This window comes from Delphinapterus leucas, unplaced genomic scaffold, assembly GCF_059928025.1.
Source record: "Delphinapterus leucas isolate spDelLeu-1000000601 "Yukka" unplaced genomic scaffold, BTC_Dleu_Yukka2 spDelLeu_asBTCV2_sq69, whole genome shotgun sequence".
NCBI classification, from domain to species: Eukaryota; Metazoa; Chordata; class Mammalia; order Artiodactyla; family Monodontidae; genus Delphinapterus; species Delphinapterus leucas.
In genome coordinates this window covers 1,044,113-1,056,437 of record NW_028322278.1, presented here as the reverse complement: position 1 = coordinate 1,056,437, position 12,325 = coordinate 1,044,113, and the positions used below count along the sequence as shown (strand labels likewise).

The 12,325-nt window shown below is 51.3% G+C and overlaps 1 long non-coding RNA gene across 1 annotated transcript; it reads right to left on the bottom strand.

Moving 5' to 3' along the window:
• Positions 1 to 2,659: 2,659 nt before the first annotated feature.
• Positions 2,660 to 4,096, bottom strand: LOC149743815 (uncharacterized). Its single transcript, XR_016391761.1, has 3 exons — positions 3,921 to 4,096; positions 3,317 to 3,449; positions 2,660 to 2,818 (listed from the first exon to the last, which is right to left on the bottom strand). It is a non-coding gene; the product is annotated as an uncharacterized LOC149743815 (long non-coding RNA).
• Positions 4,097 to 12,325: the final 8,229 nt, after the last annotated feature.

The window sequence follows — 12,325 nt, the reverse complement described above, 5'->3', positions numbered from 1 at the left end:
TCCCTCTCCCTCCACCTCCTTCCCTCTCCAGAGAGGGAAGGAGGTGGAGGGAGAGGGAGAGGGAAAGAGGTAGAGCCAGAGCGTGCGGAACAGGGGAACAGGGACAGGGAGAGAGGAAGGGAGAGAGGGAGAAGGGGAGAGGGAGAGGGAAAGGGGGAGAGGGAGAGGGGGAGGGAAAGAGGGAGAGAGAGAGAGGGACAGGGAGAGAGGGAGGGAGAGAGGCAGAGGGAGAGATGGAGGGAGAGGGAGAGTGAGAGGCAGCGAGGTAGAGGGAGAGAGGGAGAAAGGGAGAGAGGGAGAGGGAGAGAGAGAGAGAGAGAGAGAGAGGGAGAGCGGTAGAAGTGCTGAGGAGGGGGGCTCCCTCCCCCTCCCCCTCCCACTCCCATCCACTCCCTACTGCTTTCTCCTTTTTCTGCTTCAACAAACACCAGGCGCCTTTTAGATCAGCCCTGAAGTCAACGTTGATGCTTGGACAGCCTGACCTCCCCGCTGACTTCCAGCCCAGGACCACCGCTGGGAGATGAAGTCTGCGGGGCCCTGGGCGCAGGCTGCACAGGCACCTCCTCTGATGCCCAATCTCTCCTCGTTTACGAGGCAGCCGACACTCCCCTCCCTGACTCCCCAAGATTTGGGGCCTTTTTTAGTATGTGTCGATAATGCCATGAGCGACTATTTAACTCTTCCACGAGGACCCATCTCCCAAAATGCAGTGGTTTTCAGCCTTGGCTGCACTAGAGAACCCCCAGGGAAGGGAGAGACGTCTCTCCCTCCCTCTCTCTTTCTCTCCCTCTGTACTTCTGTCTACCTCTCTCCCTCTCCCTCTCCCTCTCCCTCTGGGGTGATGCCCGATGAGCTCAGAATCGCAGATGGACCCCCCCATCCCCTCTCTGTGGCTTGCATGGGGGATGCACCTTCTCACTGTGGCCCGGGCATGGCCTTGACATTCAGACATCGGGTCCTGCATGGACACTTGTGTTTGTTCCATAGCGCATGTGGCTGCAGTCTGTGCTTCTGTAGATGGGGGCTGTGCGTGAGCCCTTCACCTTCCCCGCAGACACCACTGGTGCTCGCTCGGCCTCGCGGGGGATGCGGGGGGCACGGGGGACAGTCTTGCGTCCCCACCTTCTTGGGCTACAGACAGGCCACGCTGGTGCTGTGGTGACGGGGGGCTCCCAGGAGAACCCCACTGCAGACCGGAGAGGTGGCCCCCGAGAAGGTGGCGTACGCCTGGGGCCGGGCCTCATCAGTGAGCCACGGGCCACCTGCAGCAACAGGTGTCTCACCGTCCAGGGGCTGGGTGTTCGGGCGCCGTGGGGTTGAGCTACTGTCTGCACGGCAGCCGTGTTTGTCTTGTTGAGCCCGGGGAGGCCCCTTGGTGGCTCCTGGAGAGCCTGGCCGCATTTCTTCCTGCCCTTGGCCTTAGAGCCCATCACGTTCATGCCGTTTCTGCTTCCAAAAGGACCTGTGTTAATAAAGGCCACGTGTTAGGACAGCACCAAAGTGTCTAGAAATCCGGGCCAGGAGGAGGAGGGAGGGGGATTGGCTGTGCCCGCCAGTGGCCTGGGAGCCCTGCCCGCCTGCAGAGACCTGGCCCGGGGCCCGTGGGGAGGGCGTGGCCCTCGGTCCCCAGCGCCTTCCGTCTCTGGCTTCCAGGAGAACTGCGTGATCCTCAGGGAGCTGGTGAGGCTGCAGGCCCTGAAGTCCCGCCTGCTGGGGTTCCGCACCATGCCGACTCTGTGCTGGAGATGAACACGGACAAGACCAGCCAGGTGGTGGCCACTGTCCTAGGTAACACCGCCTCCCCCTGAGTCCCAGTGGGGACGGGGTCAGGCGGACCTTGACCGGACGTGGTGCTGCCTGAGACCCCACTGTGTCAGCCCTTGGGGGTCACCATCCCAGACCCTTCATTCTGCCTCGAGGGGCGCAGGGTCGGGGGTGGCTGGGGGGCCGCCCCAGGGACGTAGCCGAGCCTCTCCCCTCCGCCCGCAGGTGAGCTGGCCCAGAAGCTGAAGCCCCTCGGGGAGCAGGAGCGGCCGTGATCCTGGAGCTAAAGAAGGCCGAGTGCCAGAGGCGGGGCCTGCACTTTGACGGCCCCATCAACGCCTGGGACCTGCGCTACTACGTGAACCAGGGGGAGGAGACGCGCTACCACGTGGACCAGTACCTGCTCAAGGAGTCTTTCCCCGTGCAGGCAGTCACACGCGGGCTGCTGGGCATCTCCCAGGAGCTGCTGGGGCTGACCTTCGACCTGGAGGAGGGCACGAGCACGTGTCACGAAGACGTGAGGCTCTAAACGGTCTGGGACGCGGCCTCGGGCAAGGTCATCCATCGGCAAGTTCTACCTGACCTCTATCCTCGGTGCGTGCGTGGTGGGGGAACCTGTCGGCCGTGGGCCGGGGCTCCTCTGTGGAAGCGGGGCCCCATCCACGTCCCTCCGCAGGGTGGGGAAGTCCGGGCACGCGGCCTGCTTCGGCCTGCCTACAGCACGATGGGAGCTGCCAGGTCGCCATCGCGGCCATGGTGGCCAACTTCGCCAAGCCTACGCCCAACCTGCCCTCCCTGCTGCGGCATGATGAGCGGGAGACCAACTTCCACGACGTCGGGCATGCGATGCACCAGCTCCGCTCCCAGGCGCAGGGCTGCAGGCGGGGGCGGGGAGGGCCCGGGCATGCGTGGTCCTCAGGCAGGCCCTCGCCACGGGATTCTTTCACTGACATCACCCCACACGTGGTGACGCCCTCGGTGTCAGCTTCCATCATCAAACCCCAGGCACTGGGCGCGTAAATAACGGAAATGGATGTCCTCGAGGCTCTAGAGGCTGGAAGACCCAGATCAAGGAGTCAGGGCTGGTTCCCTGCATGTTAAATACATGTACTCAAGAGTTGCCTTTAAAAAAGACAAAAGAAAAGAAAGGAACGTTGCCTGCAAGTCTGCTGACAGCCGGTGATGAGAACCAGAGGGAAGGCTCTGGGGCCGGGGGCGCAGTGCCCTGTGAGCTCGGGGGCTGCTGCCAGTCTCCGTGGAGGCTCAGCAAGTCCCAGTGACTTCCCCACGTGGGGGGGGCGCCAGCTGAGAGTCTGGGCCCAGGACCCACTGCTCGTTCGGTCTTCCTGTGGTCAGCCCTTCATCCTGAGAGCGATGCTCTCACAGGCTGCACCGGGGCGTGTGGGGACAGTTTACTGAGCCGTACAGACGTCACTACTGCTTTGGACCATTTCCATCATCCCGAAAATGTCCCTCACGCCCTTAGCTATCACTCCGTCCCCTCGCCAGCCCCTGACAACCAGGAACCCACTCGCTGACTCTGTGGATCTACCTGCTCTGGACGTTTCTCCTCAGTGGGGTCACGCCCTGTGTGTCCTTCTGTGTATGACTTTGCTCGCTGAGCATCGTGTTCTCAGGGTGTACCGACGCGGCAGCGAGCGTCAGGGCTTCACCGCATTGCGTGGCTGAGGGACGTAAAGAAGACAAGAGAAAAGAAAAGCACGTTGCATGCAAGTCTGGTGACAGCCGGTGATGAGAACCAGAGGGAAGGCTCTGGGGCCGGGGGCGCCGTGCCCTGTGAGGCCCTGGCGCTGCTGCCAGTCTTCGTGGGGCACGGGCAGCACCGTCCCTCAGGAGCTGCTGGACAAGCTCATCAAGTCCCGGGAGGCCAACCCAGATGCGGCCGGACCGAGGGAAGGGAAGGGGGCTTCCGGTCTGCCCGGCTGGCAAGCGCGGCCTGGACACGGTGCCAGCCCCCCGTCTCCTTCCTCCCACGCCCCAGGCCTCTTCAACCTGTGCCAGATCGTCCTGGCCAAGGTGGTTCAGGCCCTGCACACGCAGACGCCCGCGGACCCGGCCCAGGAGAATGCCCGCCTCTGCCAGGAGATCCTGGGGTTCCCAGCCATGCCAGGTAGCCAAGCGCGCGCCGGGCTCACCTTAGCGGTCGGTTGGCGGCTACTGCCCAGGTCAAGAGGATCGTCTGGTGGTGTGTGAATGGGGACCGACTGACGGGCTCCGGCAGAGGCCCGCTGCCCTCTGGCCTCCTCCTGCCACGGCTCCTTGGCTGGTCCCTCCAGCTGTGGCCCACGGAGTCCGAGGGTGGAGTGGGAGCCTCTGCACATGCTTTCTAGAGAGCCTGGAAGAGGCAGGAGAGGGCTTCGTACCCCGGACAGAAGGCATCGACGAGGTCTGCCCATGCGTGTCGGTGCGGACACGCGGTTCACTCCCTCGTGAGCGCTTTAACCAGCGATCTCCCCGTGGTGGAGGGAGAGCCCTGACTCATCTCTCGCAGCCTCGGCAGCTGACCCTGTAAGAGGCTTAGGAGTGAACCCTCGTGAGCTTCAGCAGAAAGTCGGCAAAGATTTATTTGTGTCCCTCCACTGAACTGCCAGCAAGGTCCCCGTTTTCTACAAGTGTTGGGCCAATACTCTCTCTAGTGGCAGGGGACTCAGACAAGGCTGCTTTGAGGCCCCCACCCCCGCTCTGGGGCAGGGGCGCTGAGCGGCCAGGGGGCCGGCCAGGAGCCCCTCCGCGTGTGTCCCAGTGACCCACCTGCCTGCGACCTTCGGTCGCCTGGCAGGAAGCTACGACGCCCAGTCCTATGGCCAGTCATTCCTGCAAGAAACACTGGAACCAGTTTCTGCCAACCCACCAAAAAAAACGACTTCAAAGGCAACGTGGTGTCACAGGAAGGGCTTGTTTCTGTGCTGGTTTGTTTTTAGTTCATTAGGCCTCACTTAAAATTCTGATTCCACAATGCACTTGCTTTGGGATCTTGAGCAACACTCATAACCTCTGCAAGTTTCAGTATAGTAAGTTTATGTGATTACCTTCATCTGTAATATCCCTGTGTTGCAATCTTAATTAATTCAGATTAATTCATCTTAATCTTAATCTCAAATTCAGATCAATGACTAGTTCCTCTGTGACTTCTCCTCTGAACGGATTCAAAAGCCGCCTCTCCCGTCCTCATTTGGCTTCTCTTCTCTTCTGGAATCTCATAAGAACTTCTATGACCTCTTTGGGTTTTTGTTGTTGCTGTTGTCTGTTTGTTTGTTTTTTAATTGAAATATAGTTGATTTACAATGTCGTGTCCGTTTCAGGTGTACGGCGCAGTGATTCCGTTTTCAGATTCTTTTCCCTTATAAGTTATTACAAAATATTGAGTACAGTTCCCTGTGCCATAGGGGAGATCCTTGTTGTATCAATTCTATGCCTTCTTTGAATGACCGTAGCACTTGTTGTCTGTATCATTTTTATGTCTGTTGTGGCTTTGTGACTGAAAATGAAAATTTTCTATTTGTTCATGCCCTGGCCCTTCCTTAAAAATGTGTTCATTTACCTATTTCATATTTATTGACTACATCTTAGACACCGTGTTAGCTGCTTGTTCTAGATGTTAATAAAACATAGACCTTCCTGCTCAAAGGGTCACAGTATTTGTGGGAAAACAAAAAAATGAACAACTTACGTCTCAAATAGCTTTGTACTTCCCAAAGAGAGCACACCTCGTAGGTACAATAAATATATGTATTATACATAAATGTATAAAGAGTTAATGGCATTAAAAACGTGAGATAACTGCTTTTCTATTCTGAGGAAATGAGGATTACATTTCACCAGGAGCTCAATACCACTCTGAGAATGAGGGCTTAACCCCCGACCTGGCTCACTGCATCGCTTTCGTATATGAAAATAGACAAGTCTGTACACGCTCTCTACAAAAAGGCTTATCTGGCATGAATTTCAGATAGCAAGAAGAAAAATTCAAGAGGTTCAGAGAAGCATCCAGAAGCTCAGATGATTGTCTGGCACTGATACAACTTGCTTGACAGGAAAATAGAGCTGTAAATCTCACAAAATTCGATGATCTTCTAAGAATTTCAAAACCGCCTGCTATTAATTAGAAATCCCAGAAGAACCGCTTCTTTTAAAGCACACTGATAATATGCTTTACAGCTTAATATTCAGAAGCCTATGTTTTGGCTAAGTGAGCTTCAGGAATGAAGGAAACTTGTGGTTCAGTTCCCTCTACTCTGGAACCTCTGGTCAAAACACCTACTTCTGTGCTCAGCCATCTTATCATCTGAAAAATGGAGGCAACTCTAAGAAAACATAGTTACAGAGATGTTGCACAGTTTCCTGTGTCACTGTCTTCATTTGTTTCAGAAAACCAATAACGTCTAAGCTACTACTGCAAAGAGCGCAGTGTTACTTGGGGTCATCTAGTGCAGCTCTGTCAAAGTAAAGAAAAGGAAAGGGGCCTAGAACAACTATAATTTTCCCAAGAGGACACTATTATTTTATGGTAAATCTGAGTCAAGAACCCTGATCTCTTTGATGCCATTCCATTGTTCTTTCGTTGGGTTCTCAAGAACCCAGAGAAAGAAAGAGAAATAAAACTCCTATGTGCTGTGTCACTGGTACAGGACGTGGCAAGATTGGAATCGGAGAACTACATATTAACAGGTATTTGGGAAATTCTTCAAACTGGTTAAGATATACACCAGGTACCTAAAAAACAGTATGTTTTCCCAAGATGATTCTGTGGAATGAACAGAACTGGTAACTGAAGGTGCCTGTGTGCTGCACTTCCAAACAGGATGGGTGAATGCTTGTTTTCTGGCACCTTTAAGACTCCACCCCAATATACACATTAAAATAAAATTAACATTTCAACTGGGTCATATTTAATTCTGCATGCTCTTCTAAGTCAGCAAAATATTCCATATATCATTTAAGTTGTCACTCACTCTCTTTTCTTTTCTTTCTTTTTCTTCTTTTTTTTTTTTTTTTTTGCGGTATACGGGCCTCTCACTGCTGTGGCCTCTCCCGTTGCGGAGCGCAGGCTCAGCGGCCACGGCTCACGGGCCTAGCCGCTCCGCGGCATGTGGGATCTTCGCGGACCGGAGCACGAACCCGTGTCCCCTGCATCGGCAGGCGGACTCTCAACCACTGAGCCACCAGGGAAGCCCGTCACTCACTTTTTAACTTGAGTTTTAATTTCTAAAAGTCTTTCCAAACACAAAACAGAGGTGGGAAAATGGTATATGGGAAGCTGCAGAGATGAAATAAGCTTACTTCATTCGGCATAAAGATGAATACCCAAACAACTTCTGCATAGCTGCAAGTGTCCAAATCTACTATCTTCGTTTCGTAGTCAAGGCTTCCGGAAAAATATGCCAACGGATTCCTAATTACCCAAATGCCCCATATCCGTTTCAGTAAGTATCGTTATACATTACGGAAAATTTTCTCAGTGACACAGAAAGACATCCTGGCCGAGCATCCCCCTTCCCATGACACAGAGATGATGGGTCTCAAGCTACGTTGAAGGCGTTGGAGCCCACTTTATCCATTACTAATATTAATGGAGGACAAACCTTCATATTCTGTTTGTTTGCTCTGTGTTTGTTAAATCACTTCTTCCCTTCATTAAAATGGATGACACATAATTGAGTCTGTAGTGTGTGTATCACTGGAACCTGAACACATTTTTGTTGGTTTTATTAACGTCATAGGTTTCTAGGGAGGGTCTACTAAATAACTAAGTCTAGTTTCACAGTTACAAATAAATTAGGATGTAATTTTGAATAAATTAAGCTCATCATAAAGGAAGGAGACTGATAGTTGCTACTACCCCTTCCTTGAGGGGCTCTTGTAAAGCACTAAATAAAGTAACAGAGGTTTATATGCATGCATATATTTTCAATGATATTTGAACACACTCGAAAAGAACTCTACAGAATGCATTATAAAACCTCGATGCTGTGTGTCCCTAGTTCCCAGCTCTCTCGTTAAAACTATTTAAATGAACAAAATGTTATCTATTAGGAGAGCTATCAGAGTACTCCAAATACTACTTCTTGCAGTACCCTGTCCCAACCATTTGCCTTCCTCTTCCCATTAGTCCTTAATTCAGAAACCCCAGAGATTTGTTCATTAATTTATGAGCATATTTCTTCATTCAGCCAAGAAAACTGATGGCTCCCTTACCAAATTTCAGGCACCCTTCTTCAGTATGTTTTCTAGGCATGTTCAGGAAACACAGCAGTGATTAACACAGATGAATATAGCCTCTCTCGAGCTGAGGGGAGAGACAAAAGTAAAGAAGCAAATATAAAATCGTAAGTGTAAATACGTAAATAAAAATTGAATAAATGGGTAGAATAACTAGTATATCAGGTAAGTGCTGGAGAAAAACAGCAAGCGGGGAAGGGGGATGGAGATTGTTAGCTGGTAGGAGGAGGCTGCGATCTGAAACTAAGTGATCACTGAGGGCTTTCTGGGGAAGATAAAATTTAAGAGGGAACCTAAGGTTGTGAGAGGGAGCAAGGTGCATATCTGGGAAGTGAATAGTACAAGCAGAGGGAACAGTCAGATGGAAAGGCAATGAGGCAAGAGTGGGCTTGGAGTATCCAAGGAGCAGAAAGGATGTCAGTGTGTGGAAAACAGAGGGAGCAAAGTGGAGAGGAGAAGGAAACAGTCAGAGAGGAAACAGAGGCCCAGATTTCTAGGGCTGTGGAGGCACTTTGAGGACTTTGCTTTTCCTGTGAAGAAGCCACTGAAGAGCCTGGAGTGACATGATCTGACTTACGTTTTAACAGGATCTCTCTGGATGCCATGTTGATTAGAGACTGCAGGAGAATAAGGACAAGCCCCAGAAGACCAATAGTTGATTCAAATGTCAAGAAACATTTATGCCTTCACCCTTCAACTTCACAAATGATGCCATTTCCATTGAGCTATTGAAAAATATAATCTGGCTTTCAAAACAATAAACCAGAAGGCATTTTCTCACATAAGCAAGGTCACAAACAACTGTCAGCTAAAGTTGAAATAGCAACAAATCAAATAATAACAAAAAACATTTTTTATAGCTTTTAAAACCTTACCAAGCATTTTCTTGTCCATTATCTAAGTTAATCCTCAAATCAACGCCATGAGATAGTTACTATTTTCCCATTAGAAGTGACCGCATATTAAATCCTTAGTGATTGCTCAAGAAAAGCTGAAATCTTGAGTGTACATCTATTAATGGCCAAGGTTGGGTTTTTTACCCATGGGAACATTGGATGCTAAAATCCACAGGGATTTTCAGCTCAAGATGGCAGACTAGGAAATATATTTACTTTCTGGTCCTCCTGAAACCAGGTTTAAATAAAACTGTAGAAATACCCAAATTAATCAACCAATAAGAGCCAAGACATTGTGGAAGTCATCAACCACAGAAAGATTTCAACACATTTCGAGAAGGCAAACAATGAAATGGAGGGGCCATGAATAAAATAATGAAGAAAAGACTACCCTAAGTAGGGTCTGCACAAAGCCAGTCAGCTTTTGCTGAGCCCTGGTTATAGTAAAGGACAGAGGAAAGAAGAGGGGCTGAAAACAAGGAGACAAAAGTCATTTTAGGAAAACACGTTCATTTAATGAGCTCCAGGGAACACTCAGCCTGCTGCCATACTCACTCACGTATTACAGTGGATTGTTGGCACGCAAGACAAGAAAACAGGGAACCAACGAACAAAAATCAAGACACTGTTTCTTACTGAACTCTTCTCAAACGAGATCAAGAAATTATGGTTCAATGCCATAGCTGTAAATCATTTCTGCTCCTGGAGAGGTTAGAAAGGGCTTATAATAGTTACCCTTTTTTTTTCAGACAGAATTTAGGTCTGAGCAAAAGCTTTTGTGTCCTCCAACCTCAAAGTTTATTGGGGATGGAAGTCCAAATTTGCTTCGACATACCATAAAAAGAATCTCATGAGCAGAGGGTCAAACTACTTTTGGAATATATGAATTATGCCCAGTGTGATTTTAAATAGATTTTAAACAAAAATATATAGATTTTTACTGATCTATATGATTCTGGGTTCTGAAACTTCTACATGTCACATGCCTGATACAGAACACACAATGTCAGTCCCAGGAGAGAGAAAACACTCCAATGAAGCAAGCCAAAGAAACAAGATTCGGACAAGGTAAAGTGACGTGTAGACCAAGACCAGGATTTTTCAATTCTTTCCTGTCATGCTGTAGCTTCCAGCTCCTGAATAACAACACATGTTTCCCTTGTCCTAGACACACAAGAGTATGTCTCCTCTACGGGGCATAAGAAGCTCTAGAGTTACATATGTGTAGTAAAGAGTGGACCCAGCCGGCATACTCACAATGACCAAATTGTGTTGCTCGTACTTTATTTTAAACCAATACATCGCTCCACGCTGAAGTTGCAATAAATGATATATTTGCTTTCTAGACATGAATGAGATGCCTTACTGGATATACTCCAGGAAGGCCAGAGAAACTGGCTTCTAATCCATACAGAATAATTCATTGATGAATTCCTTTCAGGATAGCCCATGATTTATCTAGAATATAAGCTTTACATACCTGGATCCTTCAAACTAGACCAAAGGGAAAAATCTAGGCTCCAAGCCTCAATTAGAAATGTGGGATGGTGCTATGCTGACAACTGGTGGTCCCCGACCTATCTTCTGAGATTAGAACCCAGTGTGGTGGATGACCAATTCACGCGTTGAACAAAAGAACACCTCCTACAGGGCAGTGGATGTGTTCATTACAGGTATGGCACTTAGGGCTAAGTATCATAAGGACTTCAAGAAACAAAAGAAAAAGTAACACATGAAGCATATATGATAAGGAGGCGCCAGAGTCCAGAGCACGAGCTCTGGAATCACACAGGCTTGCTTCGAATCCCGGCTAAGCCACTACCATCTGTATACCCTGAAGAACAGTCGAAGGTTGAAATGTTCTTTTACCAAATTTCGAAAAACAAGTGAAGAAAGAACCTACCTGCCAGGAAGGGACATCGTGGGGTGCAGCATCCAGTCGGGTCAGGGCTCTGCATCCCCTGCTCAGAAACCTTCACCGCCTGGCTCACGGTGATGCTGGCAGCTCAGCAGCCCTGGAGAAGGCGCTCCTGCTCCTGTCTCCAGGGCTCGCGGACAAGCTGGGGAGGTCCACGGAGGAGGCGGGCCACAGCCTGGCAAGCTCTGGGTGCCTCCTGCACTCAGCTCTGGGCAGGCTCTGGCCTCTGGGCCCCGTTGTGGGGAAGGGCTGGCCGATACATACCCAGGGCTGAGGGGTCTGCAGAGCCGGTGCCCAGGCAGCGTGAGCTCTGGAGGACAAGGCTTCCACAGTCCCCAACAGTCTCCGCATGGTGGCCCATCCGGTGCCAAACACCTGCCACCCACAGCGACAAGTCCCAGCCGCTAGAAAGTCCAGAAGGGCTCGGGCTCTTTGCCCTCGGGCCGGGTTTCTCCAGGGGCTGGGCTTGTGTGGGGCCCCCAGCCCACCCCCTGACCCGCCCGCCCTTGCTCTGTGACACGTACAATGCAATGGCAACACCCAGGCTGAGCCGGCAGGCCAGTGTTCAGTGCGTGCTAGACCTTGAGAAGAGTTAGCAGCTAGGGAGAAGCTCTCCCACTTTCACTCGCTTTTCTCAGATCAGCCAGGCAGCCCATCTCACCCCAAAGCGATGGACACCACACCTCCTTCCCAGGCTATCGTTTTCCGTTCTGCCCCTGTTTTCCCTTTCCATTCTGCCCCTCTTTTCCCCAGCACCCCATCTACGGCTTCGGGTGTCATCGGTGCTGCAGCAGGCAGCACCTCTGACCCCGAAGCTATGGACACCACACCACCTTCCCGGGCTTTCGTTTTCCGTTCTGCCCCTGTTGTCCCTTTCCATTCTGCCCCTCTTTTCCCCAGCACCCCATCTACGGCTTCGGGTGTCATCGGTGCTGCAGCAGGCAGCACCTCTGACCCCGAAGCTATGGACACCACACCACCTTCCCGGGCTTTCGTTTTCCGTTCTGCCCCTGTTGTCCCTTTCCATTCTGCCCCTCTTTTCCCCAGCACCCCATTTACGGCTTCGGGTGTCATTGGTGCTGCTCCCGGCAGCACCTCTGACCCCGAAGCTATGGACACCACACCACCTTCCCGGGCTTTCGTTTTCCATTCTGCCCCTGTTTTCCCTTTCCATTCTGCCCCTCTTTTCCCCAGCACCCCATTTACGGCTTCGGGTGTCATTGGTGCTGCTCCCGGCAGCACCTCTGACCCCGAAGCTATGGACACCACACCACCTTCCCGGGCTTTCGTTTTCCGTTCTGCCCCTGTTGTCCCTTTCCATTCTGCCCCTCTTTTCCCCAGCACCCCATCTACGGCTTCGGGTGTCATTGGTGCTGCTGCAGGCAGCACCTCTGACCCCGAAGCTATGGACACCACACCACCTTCCCGGGCTTTCGTTTTCCGTTCTGCCCCTGTTGTCCCTTTCCATTCTGCCCCTCTTTTCCCCAGCCCCCCATCTACGGCTTCG